General features: G+C 32.3%; 1 long non-coding RNA gene and 1 pseudogene across 1 annotated transcript; both read right to left on the reverse strand.

Moving 5' to 3' along the window:
• Positions 1-250: 250 nt before the first annotated feature.
• Positions 251-1,632, reverse strand: LOC127710995 (uncharacterized). Its single transcript, XR_007986443.1, has 2 exons — positions 1,586-1,632; positions 251-981 (listed from the first exon to the last, which is right to left on the reverse strand). It is a non-coding gene; the product is annotated as an uncharacterized LOC127710995 (long non-coding RNA).
• Positions 1,633-2,902: 1,270 nt separating this feature from the next.
• On the reverse strand, positions 2,903-15,440 carry LOC127738378 (uncharacterized; annotated as a pseudogene).
• Between the last annotated feature and the right edge of the window lie 8,788 nt (positions 15,441-24,228).

The following is a 24,228-nucleotide window of genomic DNA, read 5'->3' on the forward strand; positions in this document are numbered from 1 at the left end:
TTTATTGTCATACATTTAAAAATTGCTATATTATTTGAAGATCATTTGTTTCGTTTAATGCCTTTGTATTTCCGATTTTGTTTATAATACTTTTGACGAGATTTTCTATTAAAAAAAAGAGGCAGAGATACCAAAGGGATATCCACGAAGATGGCGTCCTTAAAACTTTCAAAGGTATGACTTCAACTTAACTACTTTGAACCCTTGGTTCAATAGCTAAAATTATAAACAAACATAAAAAAAATCAATATAAATTATTACAATAACTACCAAAAATTCAAATAGTTTATAGAAGTGAACAATAAATATAAATCAAAAATTTAATTAACCGTCAAGCCACCAAAATGTCAGATAATATATACATAAGGTTGAAAGGGGACTACTACTTGAAAACATTAGTATCAATTAAAATTGTCCAAGCTTAGTTCTATTATAAGGAAAACGGAAGCAACGTTAAGTAATATGCCGCCAATAAGATCCAACACGAGTAACGCCTTGAGACATTTACCATTTCTTTTGTATTTGAACTTTTTACTTTTACAACTTAGTTGCCAAATCGAAACTCCCAAATGGATCGATGCTTCCACGATTGCGTATATTGCTTTCGCATATTGTACATTGGAAATAATATCCGATGAAATGACTGCTACGCGAACGGCCAAGATAATTTGGGGGATATCTTCAAGCCACGTTGATATAAATGACATAGTTGTTAAGTATGTTAAATGCGAGTAATTCTTCCTAGAATCATAGTATATAGCCACTAGTTGAAGTATAAATGTAACTGTTCCAACAATTGCAAATGCCAGGATCGAATATTTCAATTCTTTTTTCCTTCGTATTCGTTCTTGGTCCGTTTTATTTACTTCATTGAAAAAGTCCCAGTCTAGACCTAGGTCAATCAATTCCATAAGAATCAGTCCGGTTATGAAGAACACTTTTTTACATGTGCATCCCATTTTGTTGACAAGAATATTTATTCTGAAAATAAACAATTCCATTTTTGTTATTACAGTTATCAATAATATCAGTGAAGAAGTGTTTTCGCAAATCGTCACAAGATCAAGGTGGTGGTATTAAAGATAAAACTGGCATATTCGAGCAAATGATTTTTAAATGGTTATAACATAATGTGTATGAGGGATTTAGTTTGGCCAGATCATACGAACATAGGACAACAAGACTTAACCGTCTTGTATTGCTCTGAGAGTATCAAGATTACGTTTTTTATTATTTCACGAAGTCTCAGTTTACCCCACCCCAATAGAAAATAAAATGGACGGGGCGCAGTTTGATACGACCGCAGGGGTCGAACCCTGAACTTAATATGATAAATATTAAGATACCGAACTTCATTGAATTATAACATATTATTCTATTATGCTGTATTCATTGTTATAATGTACTGAAATATGGGCCTTTGCCAATTATTGTAATTGTGTTTGTGCCAATAAAATATTTGTATTTGTATATTTGTATAAAACGTTATATTAAGGTTTATAGGAATTTTTTTTTCTGAGACAAGTGTCTGTGGTATATTATGATTAAATTATGACATGCGTATATATAAAGTGTTAAATCTTACTGTTATTCAAAGATATCGTTGCACAAAGATTAAACTGTCTGATATTGGTGATCTATATATAGAATTGGTAATACCAATTGTTATAAATAGAAAGGAAAATTACCAGTTATTGTTCAGAATTTTCAAAAAATGGGTTGTCTTCATAGATCAAAGATTTATACTAATATTTATGGAATCACGTAATTATTGAAAGCTTAGAGATCGATTTCACACAATATAATATCCATCAAACCAATAGATTTAATTACATGCATATAAATCTAAAATTTCTGTACATTTTTTTAACTTTTATTTAAATTTTTTTGCTGTCATGGGATGAGTACATATCTACACCCAATGCATAGATAATTAGCTAAAAAAAAACGAGTAACTAGAAAGATTATTTTAATTGATATTGAATATTTTTCATATTAAATCTTATGTTCTGAACAATAATTTGATTATACTGACACGTGAGGGTATACGCCATTGAGAACAACTCAACAACAAAAATAACCAAACCGTACAAAGGGCAACATACATTCTTCGTCACTATAAAGGGGTTAATGCAATATGTCAAGTTCTCAGTTGTTATGAGTATAAAATTTGTGATTAAAATTCAACAAAAAATTAAATTCTCTAAAAACTACAAATGCTAAGATATGACATAAGACTTATAATCAGATTACCAAATGAAATAGTGCCCAAATTGGGTATGTAATACTGTACATATACTAAAAAATAACTTATTACATATTCATTCCATTACCTTGTTACTTATCATACATGTATAACATGTTAACTGAAGAAAAAAGAAACACATGTAATTCATTTTAAATTTTTGCGAATGTATATTAAGATGGCAACTGTCTAATGTCGAATTTGTGTTCAGTAATCATTTTCTGTCAAGCGCAACAGCTTTCACGGCTTTATTTCGAACTGAATGGGTAAAATTGCAGTTTATCATCCAGGGAAGGCCTTGGTGGTTTATAAATGCATTACAAATATGAAAATATTTCAAAAGAGAGGCGAAAGATACCAAAGGGACATTCAAACTCATAAGTCGAAAATAAACTGACAACGCCATGGAAAAAAAAGAAAAAAGATCAAAAGACAAACAATAGTGTACAAAACACAACACAGAAAACTAAAGACTGAGCAACACGAACCCCACTAAAAACCGAGGCTTGAATGTTGCTACATAGAAATAGAAAGTTCACAATTGGGAAGCTGAAATAATTTAATTGCTGTGGAAAAAAGTTGTTATCTTAATCTTAAAATCTAAATTTAAAAAATGCAGCCATAAATGACTTAATAAGCTGTCTTTGTTTCAGAAAAATGCGAACAGAATTGTGATTTTTCTAGACATGCTGGAAAATTGAACTTTTTATATATGAAAATGAATATCTTCTCTTTTCGTGTTTGCTAAGTATAATTGCTATAACAGGAGGCTGTTAGTGGACAGACAGGCACACACCAAAACGAAATTTAAGGTATTATATCGTTCCCTGTTGTTACAGTGAGGCAGGAGAGGAGTATTTAAACCTCATTTTCTTAATCCAAATCATCATCACTTTCTGTGGGAAGGAAAATTCCTCTCTTCGGTGTTCCAAATTTTCTCATGGTGACTTCCTTGAAATGTTGTCTGTCAATATCAAATGGGAATTTCTTAGATTGGCCAAAATTTTTCAGCTGTCGTCTTTGTGTAGTGTCCAATGTTTAAAGGGGTCAGTACTTCTAATTAACATTTAACATTCTTCTCTGATGAGCGCTTTTTGTGATGTGTAATTTTATTAGAAATGTGTGTCATTCTATCAAAGTTAGTAACAAAGTTCTATGAAACTGGAACAGCTTTAGTGATCGTGATTATAGCGTTTTCAGTTTTGTTCGAACCCAGTCCCAGTATAAGCTCTTTTAGCACCAGTATTTCATTTTCTTTTTAACAATTTGCAGCTTTGTTCTCTCCTTCTGGCCAGTTATGTTCATAAAAGATCCATACCTTAATTTCAAAGCTAGTTTTTTTTTGCGAGTATAATTTCAGTTTTCAGAATAGAGTTAATACATTCTTCTAGATACTTTGATAAACCGAGTGACTAAAAAATACAGGAATGCAAAGTTTCAATGTAGTGATCTATTTGACTATCCCTCCTTAATTGAATCTTTGAGGGTTAACATTATGATATACCACTGACGAAACTGAAGTGCATATTGGCATAAATCGTCCGAGTTTTCTTCTTTGAACAAAATTCTGACAGAGATGGTTTTATTAGACACACAAATCGTAATGGTAGCTCCATTTCGAGCTTCGTCAGGAGTAACATTAAAGAGGATTTTTTTATTGTTGATTGACAGCTCAAACTTCAGCACTCTCCCATCCACTGTTCTGTTCACCTCATATCTAATATACAGGATATCTACATTCAATAATACTCCATGCTCCTAAAAATGTATGAAATAGATTTAAATTGAGGACAAAAATAATTTGAGTGTTATTCTATCAAATGTCTTCTAAATACCGCCTTGCTTGCCTTGACGACACAGGGAACATGTCAACTGAGAAACCTGTAAAAGGAACATGATTTTTAATATATTCAACAAACATTAATAACAAATGCTTTCTTATCACCCTCTGAATGGCCTTGACATACAAGGAACATGTCCTCTGAGAAAACTGTAAAAAGTATAGGATGTTTTAATATCTTGATCTGAAAATTAATTAATAAAACCGTCCTAATCGTGGTTTTCCGGCGACCATGAATTCCATTGCATACATATAAACTATTTAATATTAAATTCTCTACAGTGGATGCTTCTATAACCAATAAAGACAATCACTGGCTATCATTATTACTTTTTTAACAATGATAGGACTGCTGAAATCATGTTCGGGCTTTGTAGGCAAAAGTTTGTTCTAGCCAATATTAAGTGTAAACCAACAATGCATTAGACATGATACTAAATAAAGGCAACAGTAGTATACCGCTGTTCAAAAGTCATAAATCGATTAAGAGAAAACAAATCCGAGTTACAAACTAAAACCGATGGAAACACATCAACTATAAGAGGATAGCAACGGAACAAAAGAAACACTGAACTGCAACAAAAACAAACGCCAACATATACATAGAAACGGACTATTTGATAAAAACTGCCATATTCTTGACTTTGTACAGGACATTTTAAGAAAAAATGGTGGGTTGAACCTGGTTTTATGGCTAGCCAAACCTCTAACAATGGAAATGCATTATATATTTTAGAATAAAGATAATTGAACATTCACAAAGAACATTCTCTGCATTAGAAGCATCCACAATCAGTATCTCTTCACTAAAAACCATGTTGGTGTATTGCTTCTGTGTACAGCTTTAGTTTATCTTCTTTTGGTTAAAATGTTCTTGCTACTTGTACACGGTACATTATATCATGAAGTTAATGAGTAATACCTCAAAAAAAGTATTAAAAAAAAATACAGAACTCCAAGGTAAATTCAAAGAGGGGAACTCCATAAAAACTGATAAAATCAACGAACAGCACGAATGGAAAACAACTGAAGGACTATAGATTTTCCCACCATACCGTCAGTATGAAGGTCCTAGTAATATAACAATATCAAAAGTTTTATCACTTATCGCTTTATAATATAACACCAAATAGGGATACCATACCTTCAACTAACACTTTGGAAACAGAAAGAGTAAATTAAGGCGACAGTTGTTCACCGATGTTCAAATCTCGTAAATCGATTACGAGACAAATCAAGGTAACAAACACAAACTGAGCCATCGGAATTAAGGATACAATTGGCAGTCTTAGATGTCTATCATTCTCATTGTATACATATTCAAGTAAATGTATAAATCCAATCCACAAAACAATCTTTGCCCCCAGACAAAGCGTCCAAGGTTTTAGCAATACGCGGTGTCCTGTTACTAATCGTGAACCGACTCTTTGTTAGATAATTAAAATCACTGGATAAATTCAAGGGCCTAAATTGTGTTCTTTGATACCAAGATTCGACAGTTCCAAAATGTCTGTCTGCCATTTTAAGCTTAAAGAAAATGATGCGTTTATGTGAGACATCACCTGTGTCGATAGTATGCTCAACAAAATTGGTTGTATCGATATCTTTATGATCTTTTGAAAAAGTATATAGATATTTGATGAAAAATTACTTCGATAGACATTTTGCGTGCAGCTCAGCTCCATGAACTGCTAACTCATCTGAATTGCATATATTATTTATTTATCAATTATGGATTTTAAAGGGGCATTAGCTACCAGATATAAAAAAAAATAATTATGATTTTTTTTTTTTTCAATCATTAATGAAAGTGAAATAGTGGAATAATAATTCGCTTTTATAACAACCACCTTGGTTCAGTTTTGTCAAATTAAGCAAAGAAACATCGCTAATGAATTATTCACTTGCAAGTGAAAATGACTGGTTCGATCTGGAAAACTCATTCTTATATAAAAACGATCATTAACAAATTTTTTAGCCTATAATATGAATTCAAACAGACCTAGAAAAATCCAACTGCACGAGTTCGCAATCTATTTATATCTATGTTTATATTTATATCGGGTTATATGACCGTCGGCAGTCTTCGGAGGTCACCTCGATGGTTGATTATATGTCGTCTAGACTAAAATACCCACGAAATGCTGATATATACTATCGAGTCTATGCATCGTAAATTGTTTTTTTTTTTAGACTTTTTATAATTTGGATATGCGTTTTAGTATGTTATAAGTCGAATATAAGACTTTGAGTCAAATCGGTGAACATGAATTTGACAGCTAATGCCCCTTTGACGAAGTCAATACACTATATAAGGACCTCTTAAGATTATACTGACCGAGGACGAAGTTACGTATTAACTGAGTGAAAGTCCTTAATTTATATAAACCATTATGTAAAAAGTAATGGAATTCAATGTTCTTTCTGTGTATTTTACATTGTATTTTGCAAGATTTTTAATATCGACCGTCAATATATATATATATATATATATAAATAGAAACAGAGCGGCCAGACAACACACAACCTTAGCCTGTCTACACTGAGTTTGTGGGTTCGAATCCCGCACGTGGCAGGTGCGCTCGACTCAAATCTTAATTGTCTAGGATTGTCAGTTTTCCTACAGAAGGTCAGTGGTTTCCCCGGGCACTTCGACTTCCTCCACCAATAAAAATTGACCGCCACGAAATAGTACAATAGTGCTGAAAGTGGCGTGAAACACCAATCAATCAATCAATCCATATTCTAAAAAATAGAAACAAAGCTTCAGGTACATGGAATACCCTTTGAATCACGTCATCGTAATATCCAATGAAAAAAGAAGAATGCTACATCATATGCAATACATGCATATATATTTTTTGAGGACCTACAACATCTAGAGCTACAACAATCCTACAAGGATAGTAAGTTCCAATTTTTTTTATATTAAAATGATTATAATGAATCATAATACAATTTAATGATAAAAAAAAAACTTTCACACAACAAAGCATCACATTTATGTGTGGTAAGAAAATCACCCCCTAAATATCCTATCATTTTTATATCGAATCAAAATTTCAAGTTTTATGATATGTTTTCTGATTTTAATATTTAGATGGTGTGTTTGCTCTAATGTATATATAGGAGGTGCACCAGAAGGTTTATGCAACGTTATTTTACATGCAGTGATGTTGCATCAAAGTCCCAAATGTGATGATTAAAAATACTTTCAATGGAGGTGTGATTACACTAGAGGCACCGAGATCCGAGTGGTGCACCAAATCCATATTTGGGTGTACTGCTTAAATCATACTACAGTTATGGACGCAAAAACAAACAAAAACAAATGGAAATGGTACTTTTGTCATAAAGGCCGCCGGTTTTACCCTGAACTAGATAGAGAGAAATTAAATAACGATGCACCTAGTCCTACGACTTACGATACAAATTATGGTCAAAAATGGTTTCCATAACAGAAAAACACAATTATTACAATTTACATTAAAATGTCAATTTTAAATAGCATATCTAATTAATACCGACTCCGAAAATTAACTACGACTGAAAGTTAATGTTTACAAAAACAAAGGTTAAATTATGTCAAATCAACGCTGACGTCGCTTTTCCGATGCCAGTGCACGTTTCATACCTCATAAAATCACCAGCCCTGTAGTCAGCACTATAGTGTTGACATGAATTATCATTACTATGTTTATCTTGTTTATATAAAATGTTTGATTATAAGAAACACTAAAATTGTTCTACCCCAAGGCATTGATAGGATAAACTGTATTTGGCACAACTATTTTGGATTTTTTTGTTTTCAATGCTCTTCAAATTCGTTTTTGATTTGGCCTTCCAACTCTTTTGATTTGTATTTAAACGAAACACACGTCTGGTGTGCAAAATTATAAGCCTGGTATCTTTTATGAGTTTTACGTGTGCTTTCGGATATGTTCAACTAATGTATTTGATATTTTATTCAATAACTATATTTAAACTTGAAATGTTCACTCGTTATACTTTTCAATTTATATGGAATGTAATATATGTAGTTAATCAAATAATATAAGGCTAATTCAATTCTAGTTATTGATATTTTTCGTCTTTATATATAGGCGACACAACTAAAAATTGCAAATCATTAACATTCAAAAATGGAGACGTCATTGTAACTACCATTGCTCTCTGATTTAGTTCCTTGTACTGTCAGAAACCACAAATATCGACTAGTTTAGATAAGCGGATGAAAATTGCTCATTGTTTTTTTATAAACCGGAAATCAAACTGACATTATTCTGCTATTCTGATATATAATTTAACCAGTGCGTCTAACAGCTGCTTTATACATAAATATTTTAATATTTACACATACCCGTTTAAATGATTTTGCAGGTACTCGTTTATCTTTAAAAATATTTATTGTGAAATGAAAATCTTCTAGTTGATTCAAAAATGTTGCCTTTTCCTTATCTGATTTTAAATTATATCGTTTAAGATAAATTTTATCATTTCAAGACATCTAATGTTTCTTTTACAAATTCACTTCTTATGAAATATAAGTAAGCATCTTAAATGATCTTATATAAAACTACACAAATGTTGTTATCATGGGCAGAGAATAAAGTTTTGGTTTTTTTTTTATGTCGTCATAATAATTTAATAATTTTGACCGATAATTATACGATCTAATTCATCAGAGATACTAAACTTAAAGGGTGATAAAAGAGTATTTCTGGCTATAAATAATAATGTATGGAATTTTTGAGTGTCTTATAATTATTGTCGTATTGAATATTCCGAAGACAATATAAAAATAGAGTTGCCTACCTTTGATCACTAATTCTGTTTCTTCTCAGTGTGAGCAGTTTATTTTTTAAAGGGTGACATAAAATTAAAATGAATAAAAGAGGAGGTGCATTTCATGGCGTAATTTGTATAAGAATTTTACATTTCTTCCCCATATAGAAACACTTAAATTAAAAAAAACCACTATGCTTAAGGTATATTAAATGTTATGTCCGGTGCTGACATGCATGATCACAATATATTTACTTAATTTAAGAAAATTTTGCAATGAAACTGTAGACGCTGTTCAACATCAGGGACATCATTAATATCTTCATGCTTTTAATTTTGCTAAAATTCAATCTCAAAGGTCCTGATTTTTAAACAACTATAATAAGTACCATGTGCTGCTGTCAGAGGAGATACATTCAGTCTTCATTGTTACAGCAGAAGCTTTTCCTTAGCAAAAACCAAATTCTTTTTTATCGGATTCTCTGTCCTGTCTTCAGGCAATAGAGAATTCATAAATAAATTTTAAATCCATTAATATATCGTTTTTAACATGTAATTCGAAATTTATAACTTAAGTTTTCTGTCTGTAGTGTTGTGTTATCTGTTGTTTGTCTTTTTTTCTTTGTTCATGGTCTTGTCTGTATTTCAGTTATTTTTTATCGCTACCCTTGCATAATCATCCCCTTTTAATATTCTTTATAAAGAAATATTGTCTATTGATGCTAATTTATGTTGGCTTCAATGAAACACTGAAAGCCAAAATGCTATAGATGACAAAATTTCTAATTCCTTTATAGCGTACACTAATTTTTTTACCTTATATTACGAAATATGTTTTAAATGTATTGACTAAACTAAGTTAAAGCAATTGGAAATAAGTCAAATATAGGACAAAAACTTTAATAAAAAAAATTGTAAAGACTAGATGGCGCATCGGAAATACTAGGATAACGCATGGACATTTTTTAATGAAAAAGCCTCTACATGTGTACATTGAAATTGAAAACATGTAATCAATGTAGAGTTTTTTTCATATAACAAATTATTAGGCGGAAGATATCAAGGGAGAATCAAAACTCTTAAGTCAAGGATTATATTGTTTGACTTGGATTTGTCCAAAACGCATTTAAGTAACAAGTGATGTTGAGTCAATGTCGACGAATAAAAAACCCACTACCATATAAAACAGAAAGAAAAAAACATTTAGAGGTTAACATATGTTCTTCTCAATGGACAAGTACATGTATATACCATATGTCAAGCTCTTTGGGTCTAAACAGATTATGAATGCATTACATTGTTAGTTAGCGCGTAAGCGAGTCGTTCGTCGTTTATGTACAAAGCAGGGCCTTGACTAAACCTATTCTTCCGTCACATTTTACTTTAAAATCCCCTTCTAAATTGATTTAACGATAACTTAACTTTAAATATTTTATTCATACTTTAAATATCCATTTTATTTATGTTATGAAAAGCCAATAGTAACTTTAAAAATCAAAACAGAACAGCCAATTCTGCTACAGATGCTGAAAATCGACCAGGTACACAGTTAGGATTTACTGGCAGTTGATTGAATGGTTCTCCTGACTGACATCCTTAGAATATTTGTTAACAGAAGCTGTTCTACGCTAGAACAACCCAGACAGCTCTGTCCTATAAAAATAAGAAGACGTGGTATGATTGCGAGTGAGAAAACTATCCACCAGAGTTCAAATGAAGTGGATGTAATCAATTGTAGGCAACCGTACGGCATGTGGCCATATAATAGTAGTTCTATCCTAGAACTATATTGTATTTGTTCTATCCTAGAACCATATTATAGTACTAGTAGTTTCATCCTAGAACAGTTTTAGAACAGTTTTGGAAATTTCTTCCCTCGAACAGATTTTGACTTTTCTACCCTAGAACAGATTCTGATTTTCCTACCCTAAAAGTTTTGGACAGTTCTTCCAAGGAACATATTCTTACATTTCTAGCCTAGAACATGGTTTGGGTAGAATTTTTCTAGAATAGGGTCTTGGGTAGAATTGTTTTGGAGTTGGGTTGTTCTAAAACAGTGGAGGTATAAAGATCGAAGGGTTATTACTGTTCCTCGTTGCTACTGACAATTCAATACTAGTACGAAGAGAGAAAAATTTCATTAACGTAATCATTTTTTACCATAAATATTCTAAATTATTGACCTGTAAGGTGATGACATATTAACATTACTTGGTGTTATACCTTAGGGAAAACAAGCATCGGAAATGGAAATACTTGTGTTGAAACTTTACATATGGTATAGTATATCTATTGGTGGTCAAATGCATACTTCTACAGTTGTTGCCCTTTGAATACTAGCACTTCATTTATTTCTGAAACTTGTTTTGAAATAAAAAAAAAATCTCTGTTGGTATTTTTATCCTCACTTATTAGCTTATTGGATCTGACAGTTTACAAGAAAAGATGTTGTTTGTACTATTTTCATGTAATGACATTTGGCTGTATTTGTGGTGTTATATCTATAAATTAGCTCAATAATTTCGTTTTCTTTTTGACAGAACCAATTTCCCAAAAGAATATATTAAAGTTGGTATGCATAACGATGACCAAACAGATGGACGTTTTTGAATTATTGATATTTCTTCAGTGCTTGTCAAGAAAAGCTATCTCGTTAAATTAGTGAAACTGATTACTGGAAATTTACAACTGACCGGTGAAATTGACTTGGCTCAAAATCGATAAATCTGTTAGTTAACCCTTTCTTGGACATGTGCAGCTGACCGGTTTTTACGATACTAAATATTCAATTTATAAAGCAAATTCACTCCTTTAATTTCATTTTGTACCAGGACAGAATCGTTAATGGGGTTCATAATGAGGATGAAATTTGGAATTAATTAAATTAAATCTTCATAAAAAACATCTTCCGCTACTCACAAAGCATAATTCTGCATAAAATGAATTAAGACTGTCAATATGAACATACATCCTCTTCAAAAAACAAAATTTGAACTTTTGTATAGTTCTGAATTTGGTACATATTCAATCTCTTTCTTCAACAAAACAAACTGAAGTATGCTTTGTTTCTTGCGAGCAACATTTGTGTGAACTCAAAAGACATACATCCAACAAACATGTCTTTATGCAGTTATATTTTCAGTTATTTTTCTGTTTTAATTAGTTGATTTCATTGTAAAATTTCCCTTCTGAAACCTCTTAAGACTCGTTGAAATAAAATTCAAAACAGGAAAGTCATTAATACGGACAAAATCAATAGCATTTGACCAAACAAAGAGGATTATATTATTTCTATCTGTTAATGTGTGGCATCAATTATTCTTATTTTCCAAATACCTTCAAAGTTGACGTAATTCTAACTCTAATTACACAAAGGTCATTTGCAGCAAACGTTCCAATTATGCAATTATTCTTTCACAGAATCTGTCTAATTTGGTAGACTGCCAATTTTATGTACAAAGAAGAGAATTAAATTCAAAATGTGTCGCCTGCTCATAAAATAAAAAAAATATTCATATTCACAATCAAGTTTAATCAAACTCGTCATGCAAGCAATTTAAAATTGAAATTTTGTAATTACCCACAGCGAACTTTATAGTTTTATTCTTTGAAGAATTAATTAATTTAATCCATAATTTTACAGTTTTATTGCGAGTAATTTGTTCTTTGCACTTTGAAAACCTCGATAAAATTCATTGCTTTTTTGGAATACTCAGTTCGAACCCTTTTATTAGATGATTTCAAAGAGGATCATAAACAAATAAAAACACATTAAAACCGCCACTGATTTTTAATTTTACCAGCATTATGGAATTAGCTTTAAAATAATTACATTTTCCTAAAATTATCTAGTTCAAACAGAGTTCTGTTCGCTGTAATAAGCAAGTATTCATATATGGTATTGTTCTATTATAGAAATATAAACTTGTTTTTCTTGTGGTTCTTTTTTCTCGAGGCATTAGTTCCAAGTATTATTGGCCCAGCAAACAGTGTCTTGCACTAGACGAAACGAAAATGACATGTTCTCCGAAATAATTGCTACAAAGAAAATAAACTTTTTTATTTTTTCAAATGAAGGTTTTCAAGATTGGAGTAGGTTTGACTCACTAATGTTCAATGCGTTTCAATGTGCCATGTTGCATAAGCCATCCGAAAAACATATCCATACATAGAAACATAAACGAGGCATTGGATTTATACACCCCCTAAACATGGGTTTTACTGTCATACGGAAGAAATACCGCCTGTCAACCCTTAAAGTAACTTGACTGGGGTATTCTTAAGACTTTGTACACAACTTGACCAGTCTTTTAATTTGAAATGTATAATCATCCAGGAAATCGCTTTCGTTTAGTACTTTGGCATACAGTTGGACACATCAAACTTTAACGTGTTTTTTTTTTTTACTTTTTAAAGATGCATGACAGATGATTTTCCGTTTTGTTCCTGATGACCAATTTTTTGTATAATTACCAATCTTGGACTAAGAAAATTTCATGAAAATTGTAATTTCCGGACATTTTTTGTAACCCCCGCAGAACTGGAGCTGATTTAAAGTACATTCTTTAATAAATAGGACTTACAGGTCGAGTTTGCATTTTGTTTCGGTTGACCTACTTTTCAGCTAAATGATTGCAAGCGGGTAATTTGTGTTGTATCAACACATATATTTTTTTTTCATTTTTTATTTTTTTTTGTATTTCTGTTCAAAATTACTTTGTCCTTTGCAAAACATGTTTCTTCTTGAACTGTTTATGTAATTGCTGTTAGAAATCAACTAGGAAGTACATCGTACGTCATCAGAGTCAAGAAAGGTATGATTAAGTATAAGGTAACTTCGAACATTCCTTAATACGATATTTTTATACGGTATTGTTTTATCCACCTATGAGTATTTTCCTGAACTGAGTATTATTGTATTTTCTTATTGACTGGGTCTGGGCAGGTTGTGCTGATTGGACCCCTGTCTTTTTGAAGCTCGATTTTGTTTTTAACTACTCAACCCAAGGAAAGTGCCAATTTGTAAAGTAGGGAATTTAAAAAGTCTTACTTTGCGTTCATCCTTCTCGAAACTCCTCTTTGATGTACCCTGGTTTGCGTGCAAAGTAACGTTTTGTTGTCTTTTATCATTACTGCAGGTTTTTTTGTACATTTTCACTTGAAGGCACTGAGGACTTAACACAAACGTATAATTTCAATGGTGAAATCTTCGTTTTATATTGTTGTCTACCATACTGACAGCTGTACCAAGAACATGAACTAGTTCAATTTATAAATGTATCAGTTAGAAGGTTCTCTTTGAAACACACATGATGCACATAGATATAAAAGAGAGAGAAAGAAACAAGTGACATAAACACATAAATTGTTCTTCTTTTTGCTTTCTTCTAACAAATTCATGTGTCTGCAATTTCTTCAACAACCCAGGTTTCGTTCTATTTCTATGAACATTTGTTAGTGTTTTAACTAAATTTTCTTAATGATGATGTTTTCCTAAAAGGGTTTTTCTAACTTATTATTATTTTTTTCTGTGTATAATAATATAATACGCGTTAGCGACATGTTTTCGCAGTAGTCTTAGATCATTAGAATATTCTTATAATCTGTAATTTTACCGATTATGACATTTTGACTGAGTGTGGGTTCGCATAGCGGGTAATGCATGCCTAGCAGGAGACGCTTACTCAGTCGACGCATCCGGTTTCGCTCCTTTTGGAGTTCATGCGACTCCCTCTGTTTTTTGTGTGTAACCGTAATTTTTGTTCTTAATGGATTTATGGTATTTGGACATCAATAAACTATAATGTTGCTTAAATTTAGACATACCATCGTAGTGTAAGGAGTAAAATTGAGAATGGAAATGAGGAATGTGTCAAAGAGACAACAAACCGACCAAAGAGCAAAAAACAGCCCAAGGCCACCAATGGGTCTTCAACACAACGAGAAAATAGTATCTACTACATTTCGTGCCACACAGAACATTATTAGGTATAATACTTATATTCAGATTTCAGATTGAATTGTGTTGAAATTGAAAGTGCTATGCAGTTTACTAGAAATATTTCATGTTCTACGAAGGTAACAAAGGCGGGTCAAACTTGCCCTTTTTTAAATTTCGACGGTTGTTAGCAGATTTTGGATATGGTAAGTATTTGAGTAAACAATGTACAACTTTCGAAAATCATGTGAAACTATGTAATTAGGTATAAAATTTAAAGATATTTTTTTCATGTTGTGATTGGGTTTTTTTTTTTTTTTTTTTTTTTACCTATACATCTTCAATCCAGTATTCATGCATGTGCTGATAGTTTTGATTGACCCCTTTGATGTTACTGTAACATTTTTTTTACTTTTTCTGTGTCGTAATTACAGATAACCTTTGATGAAACAAATTTTAATACCGATTGAGTCCTATGGTATAGAAATTAGACCAAGTTTCTTCGACCTAGGAATTCTCTTCTTCTTTTTTCCTTCAAAAAGGGCAACAGGATGTATCAAATACGCAATCCATGTTGGAAGAGTGCGCTCCTATAACGAAAAAGATTTTCCCAAACATACCAAACACGCCATTGTTAATCGACCCATTCAAAAATTATTACTGACAAGAAACTTATCTGTGATCATTTTTACATTCAAAATCGATTTATTTGGATAGTTTAATGTTCTCCAATAAAAATCATATGTTTATGAACGATAGATTGGTCGTTTCTAAAAAATTTGTGACCAGTCGGAAAAAGTCAAGACAGTTATATTTCAAATTTGATGGATTGTCAGTCAAAAAGACCCCAATGATAATTATTGGCATTCCACCGGAAAAAACGCTACTTTCAATAAAATACATTTCATAGCATATTGTTTTAGCAATAAATCTGTTGAATTTCTCGAGCTATAAAACGATAAAAGCCATCATAATTCATGTTCCAACGTCAAGCTTAAAATATATTCATAATAATTTATACTGTTTGATGTCCGAAAAACTATACAGCTTTCATCTTATTTTTATTTTGATAATAAATTTTAAATAAAAAGTAAAAGTGAATTTTATTTACGCTGTTTTTCCTGATCATAGATAAAGTTAATACTTTTTTAGGTTAAGTGAGGCTTCTTAAATCAAACAATGACATAATTTAATCTATCTTTTATTGTTCTTATATTAAACAGCTTGTAACTTTTCAAGCTTTAAAAAATATTCAACACGTAAAGAGTAATGCACTTTAAACAAGCTTTATAATGATTTTCTGTTTGATCAGGTCATCTAAATCGCTGCGCATTTGTAGATGCAATCCATTTTATTTTGTCATTTTTTCGGTATTCATACTTTTAAAGGACATATCTAGATAGATCAAAGGCATTATTTACTTGAATATTGTTTTACGTTATTTCAATTGTGCTGGAATTTAAACATAAATATTGTATTTTATTACTTCACCAATTAAAATTATACCTAGCCTCATCGAGCTCCAAGTTTCTTTGACAACATTGATTTGATTATAGTTTACTGTTCAGTTACAAATATTTCAGGAACATTAAGAACGACATCACACCGGTTATTATCACGGGAAATACAATAGAATCTGCGTTCCCGTTTGACATTCAAAACAACTGTTTTTTGCTATAGTGTACAACATATGTTTTTCTGTAGTTCCGATTGCCGTTGAAATACAATGGACTTAATAACCGTGTACAGTAGATTTTTATCTGTGTGACCTTTTGCATCTGTCGTACTGGTAATAGGATGTGCATGGATACTTTAAAATAAGAATAAATATATAAACCTTGGTTTCGTAAACGATCAGTGGAAACGGTTTCTTTTTTAATTTTTATTAAGTAGTAAAATCTTCACCCTTACAACTCATTTACAATGAAATTTAAGCATCCAGAATGGAATGAAACAAAAAATAGCAATACAATCTTTTAAAAAACAACAAAGTTGGGTGTATGTATATATTTAGATTATATAACCGAAGCTGAAGCCATCTCTAAACGCCGATCCTATCAAAATTGAGCCAACATGTTTTCGTAAACGTTTGTTTTATATAATACAAACTCATGGACAAGTAAATTTTGGCTCAAAATGGTCTACATATATTTCTCTTTCGACAAAAGTTTCATTTCTGCAAATTTGTTGGTTACTATGATATATACTATACATCACCGTCTGTACATTTTGGCTTATTCAATGTTTACTAGTTTTAGTAATTTCATTTTGCACAGTATATAATTCGTAAGTGTTCATAACAGTCTGAAAGATGACTTCGGTACTCTCAACTTCACAACCGATGACTGCATCTTTTCAAATACAGGTCATGACTTATTCCTTAGCCTATAAATTGCTACTGATCTTTTTCATTCACAATCAACCTCACTGACAAATTTTACCTGATATCTTGTAAATTCCTCCGGAATATATCTATGGCGAAATATGAAAATAAAATAAAGTACTTCTCGTCGATTCTTTTTTTCAATCCATGCGTCTGTTTTAAATCCGATACTAAACCGTCTATAATCTTTTACTTCATGTAATATTTAAAGTTGGCATCACTTTCCTGATACTGTTGTCTGTATTCTGAAATAGAAAATCTCCTCGACAAGAAAGTGAAAAGGTGAACAATGTCTGTTGAAATGTTCAATCAGTCTCTCGCAATAAATTGCGGAAGGAGCTAAATATGAATCACCTAAATGTTAAAGTAAAGGAGGGTTAAAAATCCCAAAATTCGATCAGCACACACCCGTCTCTGTGGTGTTTTTGTATCGTTCTTGCCTCGGTTGCGGGAGGTCTTAACTCAGTTGAGTTCGATCCAAAAACCAAAGACTTTAAATGAAAATAACACTTATTAATTTCGTGCGTCCGAAGCTATTTTCTGGATATACTTCATCAAATTCAAACAAGGAACCAACCAACACGAAAAATGTCGACAACAACAACAACGAAAAACATCACATGCTTCCAGTTATTTACATACAAACCAAACTGTTCATAACACGTGTATGGACTCACTGATAACTAATGTGAACTTTTTCCAGTTACCGAAATAGATGCACACACTGTGCAATATTGGTTTGAAGAATAGGAGGGAAGTAATACTGCCTAAAATAATAGGGTATCAGTGTCATGTAAATGTATTTTTGAAATTTGATATGAACTTTCTTTTCTAAATCAATAATTTTAATAAAAGGAAATGAGAAGTAAACGTTAATGGGTTGGTCGGATTGCTGTCTCTTTGACACATTCCCCATTTCCATTCTCAATTTTAATCTAACAACAAAACAAAACAAAAATCATCAAAAATATATACATGTAATTAAGTGTTCTCGGATCTTGTTGAGTAAAGGTTTTACCTTACTTATGAAGCAAATCTGTATGTGAAATTAAACTGACTTGCCTAGACCAAAGGGTCAATACCAGCGATTCTTTTCATTTGGCGCCCATCGTTAAGACATGACTTCCTTTTCTCAAAAGTCACTTTGCCAATCAGGACCAAACTTGGATTGAATTGTCCTTAAGGTGAATATGTTTGTACTTTCTAACCAAATAAACAGATATGTTAACAGGATCATATTATAATATACATTCAGTCAATTACAGCTTGTTTGCATCCATCGCCTTACTTTCCGGATTCTAAACATCTATAAAAAATTACCTTGACTTAAACATGAAAATTTCGTTTTCTCTTTATTTGTGAAATCGTAAAGATAAGTTTCTCTTCGTAGATAGCCCCTCAACTCCAGCAGTAACAGTACAGTATGCAAAATCATCACAGCATTTACTCTTAATTAAAAGAACAATCGAAGAGTTCTTGATTGAATCTTTAATTGCACTAGATTCAAAGACACAAATACAAAACAATTTAGAGGTCAACCGATAGTGCTAAACAATTGACAGTTGTCACACCAGCTATATGTTGTCGACAGTAGTATCTTAAAGACATCAGGTTTAATCCATTTAGACAGGACACATCTAAATTTCCGTCGCTCAACAATAACTGCTATTAACCTCACGATTTGTCTATTTTTATTAAATCCAAGGTTACTTTTAGATGCCATTTTTCAAAAATATTATGTATAGTACTTTTGCAATAGAGTATGTTTAAACTTAAACAGAGTCAGAATCATGCCATAGCGCCCAAAACCCAACTACTCATATATTTTAAGAAGAAGATAAAGACGTACTGTCTTATCAGCGAGATTTTAAAAGCCTTTTAGTTAAACAACCCTTTGTCTGTCACGAAGGTTTTGATATCTTTCAATCTTTCCTTTTCCTGATTTTGTTTTGTTTGTTTCCTAATGGTTTATTTATTAATTGTGTTTGGAATATTTTCCAAAATATCATACCAAGGAGGTTATACTAGACACTTTGTAGTTGCGGAGGGAAATGAAGTCGTGTATATAGACGGCCTCACGACCGAATGCTTTAAGGTGTCACTGATACCAAATAGCTGATTAATATTTTTCATGTGTGTTTAGTTCTCGTTTCTATATGTACAATATGGAAACTATTGCCAAAAAAAGGAGAAATGTGGATATTCATCTTCCTCAATATCGACTGTGAATTTTTAAAAGTGCAAACATATTTCCAGACCGGATTTAATTATAATCCTCCTTGAAACCAGATTTACCGATCCTACAGACTTTTTCTTATATGCATCCTCTATTGAACTTATATCATTAACATTTTTTATTTATTAAATCATTATCCAATGTCAATATGATCAATTAATTCCAGCACTGAACTGTTTAAAACTTTCAGTCATTGTTGGGTTTATAATGTGCATAATGAAATACACTGAAATTTCAGAACAACTCTGTGTTTTGCTTTACAGTGTTGAATTATCTTTTCTTCCGTTTCTTATTTCCCAAATAGCACAGTAATGTAAAATTAAAACTATAAGGTACTTTTTTCGTAATGCAGATTGGAAAGAAAGAAATGCAAATTCACAGCATCAACAAAAATATATTTACATATATATATATATTTATTTGTTTTACCGTATAAAGAAATAAAACAGACGATTTAAATTTTCTTTGCATGTTTTTGATACATAATAGCTTTTTACCGATCTTTCTAGTAAGTAAGTCAATGTCGTAAAACAAATAATAGTAATAGCTTTGATAAATGTCCGTCAATGACAGTAATACTGAACAAAATACTTTCACCGGAAGCAAAATTTATGATAAATAGGAGTATAAAGTGTTCTTTGAGGGAAGTATAAATACATAGCCACATCTGGTCAAATTAGTAATATAAATTAGATTAATACCTCGTGTAAGGAAAATGCTATGTTCATTTTTTTAAAGGTACGTATATATGTGGTTTTCTCGACCAAAATCCCTTTCCAGTGGCTGTCTAAATTTCCATTCTTTCATCCCAGTTGATCCAGAACAACCCCTTTGAATGTCTTGGAATTTTGTTCGCGTCTTGAATATGCATGAACATTTGCCACTTGACTTGAAGCAAATAATCAGTCTATCATTCGATGGTGCGAGGTATACATGCATCGCACGGTAATGATGAATTAACAAATACTGCAAACGGTTGTAATTTGGAGTAAGGTAATTAATTCGTAAAATAAAAACATGCAAATCACGTCTACACGAACCGATAAAATCGCACTTATATTTAAAACATGCAAATCCAATATATAAGTATATTTTGTACTGTTCCTTATAAGGCAGCATGTTCAAGGTTTGTAGTGGTCATATATTTTAACATCGGTGGTTAATTACAACTAAAGGATGTTTCATCTGTAATTTGTCAGACAGTTAATTAACACTAAATATATAAAACATAAATTTTAAGAAGAAACTGAAAGGGGTGGAGGTGTGAGAGCTAGGTGCAACCAATGAATCGATAAAAACAAAGAAAAGTCCTTGGTAACATTTATGTTCTATAACTTAAAGGTCAACTCACGAGAAGCCTTTTTCAGTTTAGAACATGTCAAATCGTCACATCAAACAAATGCTAGGTGGGCAGATTGTCTAATCTATATGAAAGTGGTGTATACTCTCTGAACTGACTGAAGATTAAGCCTTAAATCGGTACATTTTATGTATAATCATGTGTTTTTAATTTTAAAAACAATCATTCACATTATTAGCTGTTAAATAGCACTTTCTTCTCACTCTATATATAAAGTACGTAATTACTTTATCCATAAAAGGAAATATGGAGTATATATCGATGAGACAGCAATCCGGCAAAAGCACAAAATAGCAAAAAAAAAAACATTTAAGAGGTCAACAAACGGATATTCAACAATAGCAATGTGGTTATAAAATATGTCAAGTTGCCCAAAGTTAGGCAAAATAATGCTTATATTTTACAGACTGTCAAAGATCAGCCAAAAACACCAAATGTTAATATGTATTTCAAAAGACTGCACTACTTTATTTGGGGGGAAAAGCTTATTTTGATAAACACATTGTGATGACTTTTTGTTTTATACGTATGAGACAGAACTGCTGATTTAAGTTACCCTTTGAACTCTCATAGTAAATCCAATCTCGTATACAAAGGAATGACATTACTCACTTCGGCTGAATAGTTTTGTTAGACAGTGACCGCGTGACTAAATAGACAGAACAAAGTTTAATAAATTCATCTTACGCAACATAAAGTTGTAAAATTGTATTTTATCACGGAAAAAACAAGCAAAAACGCAGACAGGATTAATATGGATGTTCTCCACATTTCATATCGCCAAAGAGATTTTAAGTACGGCTACAAACTGACCAGAATAACTGCGAAAATAAATACAAAAATATATCTTTTCGTGCCGTTAATTAAACAATGTCTGGTCAACACAGACAATCAAGAAAGAGAAGAAATGAGGAACAAATTCAATAAATTAATTTTGATGAGAGGCCGTCTTTTCAGTAATTCCAAGACTGAAAATAAATTTACATTAAAGTGATTGTGTTTTCGGCAAATGACCTTTGGTGTTGGGTATATAGGAAAATGGCGTATCGGATCAAAAATGTATAAAATGTTTTGTGAATTATTTGTTTCACTGAAAAAGGAATTACAAAAACATTCCGTTACATACGAAGATTTACAACGTGGTATAATGTAATTACAACCTTTGTAATTTGCTTTAGTCAAACACTGCAATCTTCCTAATCAGATGAGTACATATAAGAAATTGTTATCTGAAATGGACGTTCCAGATTCATTGTTCTGTCGTCTTGAATTAAAACAGTTAACTTTTGTTCTCAATATATTATATTTACATCTCGGACTTATTCCTGCTTCCAACTTTTGAATAAATTTTTTGGGAAAATATGGAAAATTCAAGTTTATTTTTAACGCAGACTAACTCTGTAAGGCATCATTACACGCTATTGTATCAAAAATCAGCACTAAATCTGTAAGGCATCATTACACTAATGTATCAAAAATCAGCACTATATCTGCAGGTTTAACACCCAAAAAACCGGACAGGTACATTTTTCATGATATTTTGTAAATCAAAGGGCTGTTATTCTGACAACTGTTTTATTTGAATCGTTTAGGAGAAAAATAACAGGAAAAAAAGCTACCAATGGGGAAGAAAAAACACCATTGCAACATGAAAAAAGACTAAAACAAAACAGTAATAACAAAACACAATAGAAAACTAAATATTGAGCATCACGAACCCTACCAAAAACTGGGGGTGATCTCAAGTAATCCGGCAGGGTAAGCAGTTCCTGCTCTACTAGTGGAACCCGTCGTATTACTCATTGTACTCAAGTAACCCGGAAGGGTAAACACTTCTTGCTTCACTAATGGAACCCGTCATGTTACTCGTTGTACTCAAGTAACCCGGAAGGGTAAACAGTTCCTGCTCCACTAGTGGAACCCGTCGTATTACTAATTGAACTGAAGAAATCCGGAAGGGTAAACACTTCCTGCTCCACTAGTGAAACCCGTCGTATTACTCATTGTACTCAAGTAATCCGAAAGGGTAAACAGTTCCTGCTTCACTAGTGGAACCCGTCGTATTACTCATTTAACTCAAGTAATCCGGAAGGGTAAACAGTTCCTGCCTCAGTAGTAGAACCCGTCGTATTACTCATTGTACTCAAGTAGTCCGGAAGGGTAAACAATTTCTGCTTCAGTAGTGGAACCCGTCGTATTACTCATTGAACTCAAGTAATCCGGAAGGGTAAACAGTTCCTGCTTCACTGGTGGAACCCGTCGTATTACTCATTTAACTCAAGTAATCCGGAAGGGTAAACAGTTCCTGCTTCAGTAGTGGAACCCGTCGTATTACTCATTTAGCTCAAGTAATCCGGAAGGGTAAACAGTTCCTGCTTCCCTAGTGGAAGCCGTCGTATTACTCATTGAACTGAAGATATCAGGAAGGGTAAACACTTCCTGCTCCACTAGTGAAACCCGTCGTATTACTCATTTAACTCAAGTAATCCGAAAGGGTAAACAGTTCCTGCTTCACTAGTGGAACCCGTCGTATTACTCATTAAACTCGAGTAATCCGGCAGGGTAAACAATTCCTGCTTCAATAGTGGAACCCGTCGTATTACTCATTGTACTCAAGTAGTCCGGAAGGGTAAACAGTTCCTGCTTCACTAGTGGAACCCGTCGTATTACTAATTGAACTCAAGTAATCCGGAAGGGTAAATAATTCCTGATTCACTAGTGGAACCAGTCGTATTACTCATTTAACTCAAGTAATCCGGAAGGGTAAACAGTTCCTGCTTCACTAGTGGAACCCGTCGTATTACTCATTTAACTCAAGTAATCCGGAAGGGTAAACAGTTCCTGCTTCACTAGTGGAACCCGTCGTATTACTCATTTAACTCAAGTAATCCGGAAGGGTAAACAGTTCCTGCTTCACTAGTGGAACCCGTCGTATTACTCATTTAACTCAAGTAATCCGGAAGGGTAAACAGTTTCTGCTTCACTAGTGGAATTCGTCGTATTACTCAATTAACTCAAGTAATTTGGAAGGGTAAGGACTGAATTTAGTCACGACAAGGGGGACATATCCGTGGTCATCTGTGACACATGTATTCTTTAATGGTCAACCAAATCATGATGGCATCCGCAAAACTTTCGAAGGGATTACTTCAACTTTACCATTTGGAACCCTTGATTCAATAGCTTCCTTGTAAGCAGTAACCCACTTTCAATGAAATCATGATAGAAAAAAGCAACCTCTAGAATATCGTACCATTTAGGCAATGTATACTCCATATGTAGGAGCTGCTGGGATGTTACTACGTAGAAATGGGAAGTTCAAAATGGGGAAATTCATCTCCTTTGATGTAATCAAAAGTTTAGTTCTCAACTGACCTTCATTTCAATTCCTAGATGTAAATCAAGATATGAAGCATACTTAGTTAACTGTGTCTATGATAT

The sequence above is a fragment of the Mytilus californianus genome, unplaced genomic scaffold (assembly GCF_021869535.1).
Source record: "Mytilus californianus isolate M0D057914Y unplaced genomic scaffold, xbMytCali1.0.p SCAF_1, whole genome shotgun sequence".
NCBI classification, from domain to species: Eukaryota; Metazoa; Mollusca; class Bivalvia; order Mytilida; family Mytilidae; genus Mytilus; species Mytilus californianus.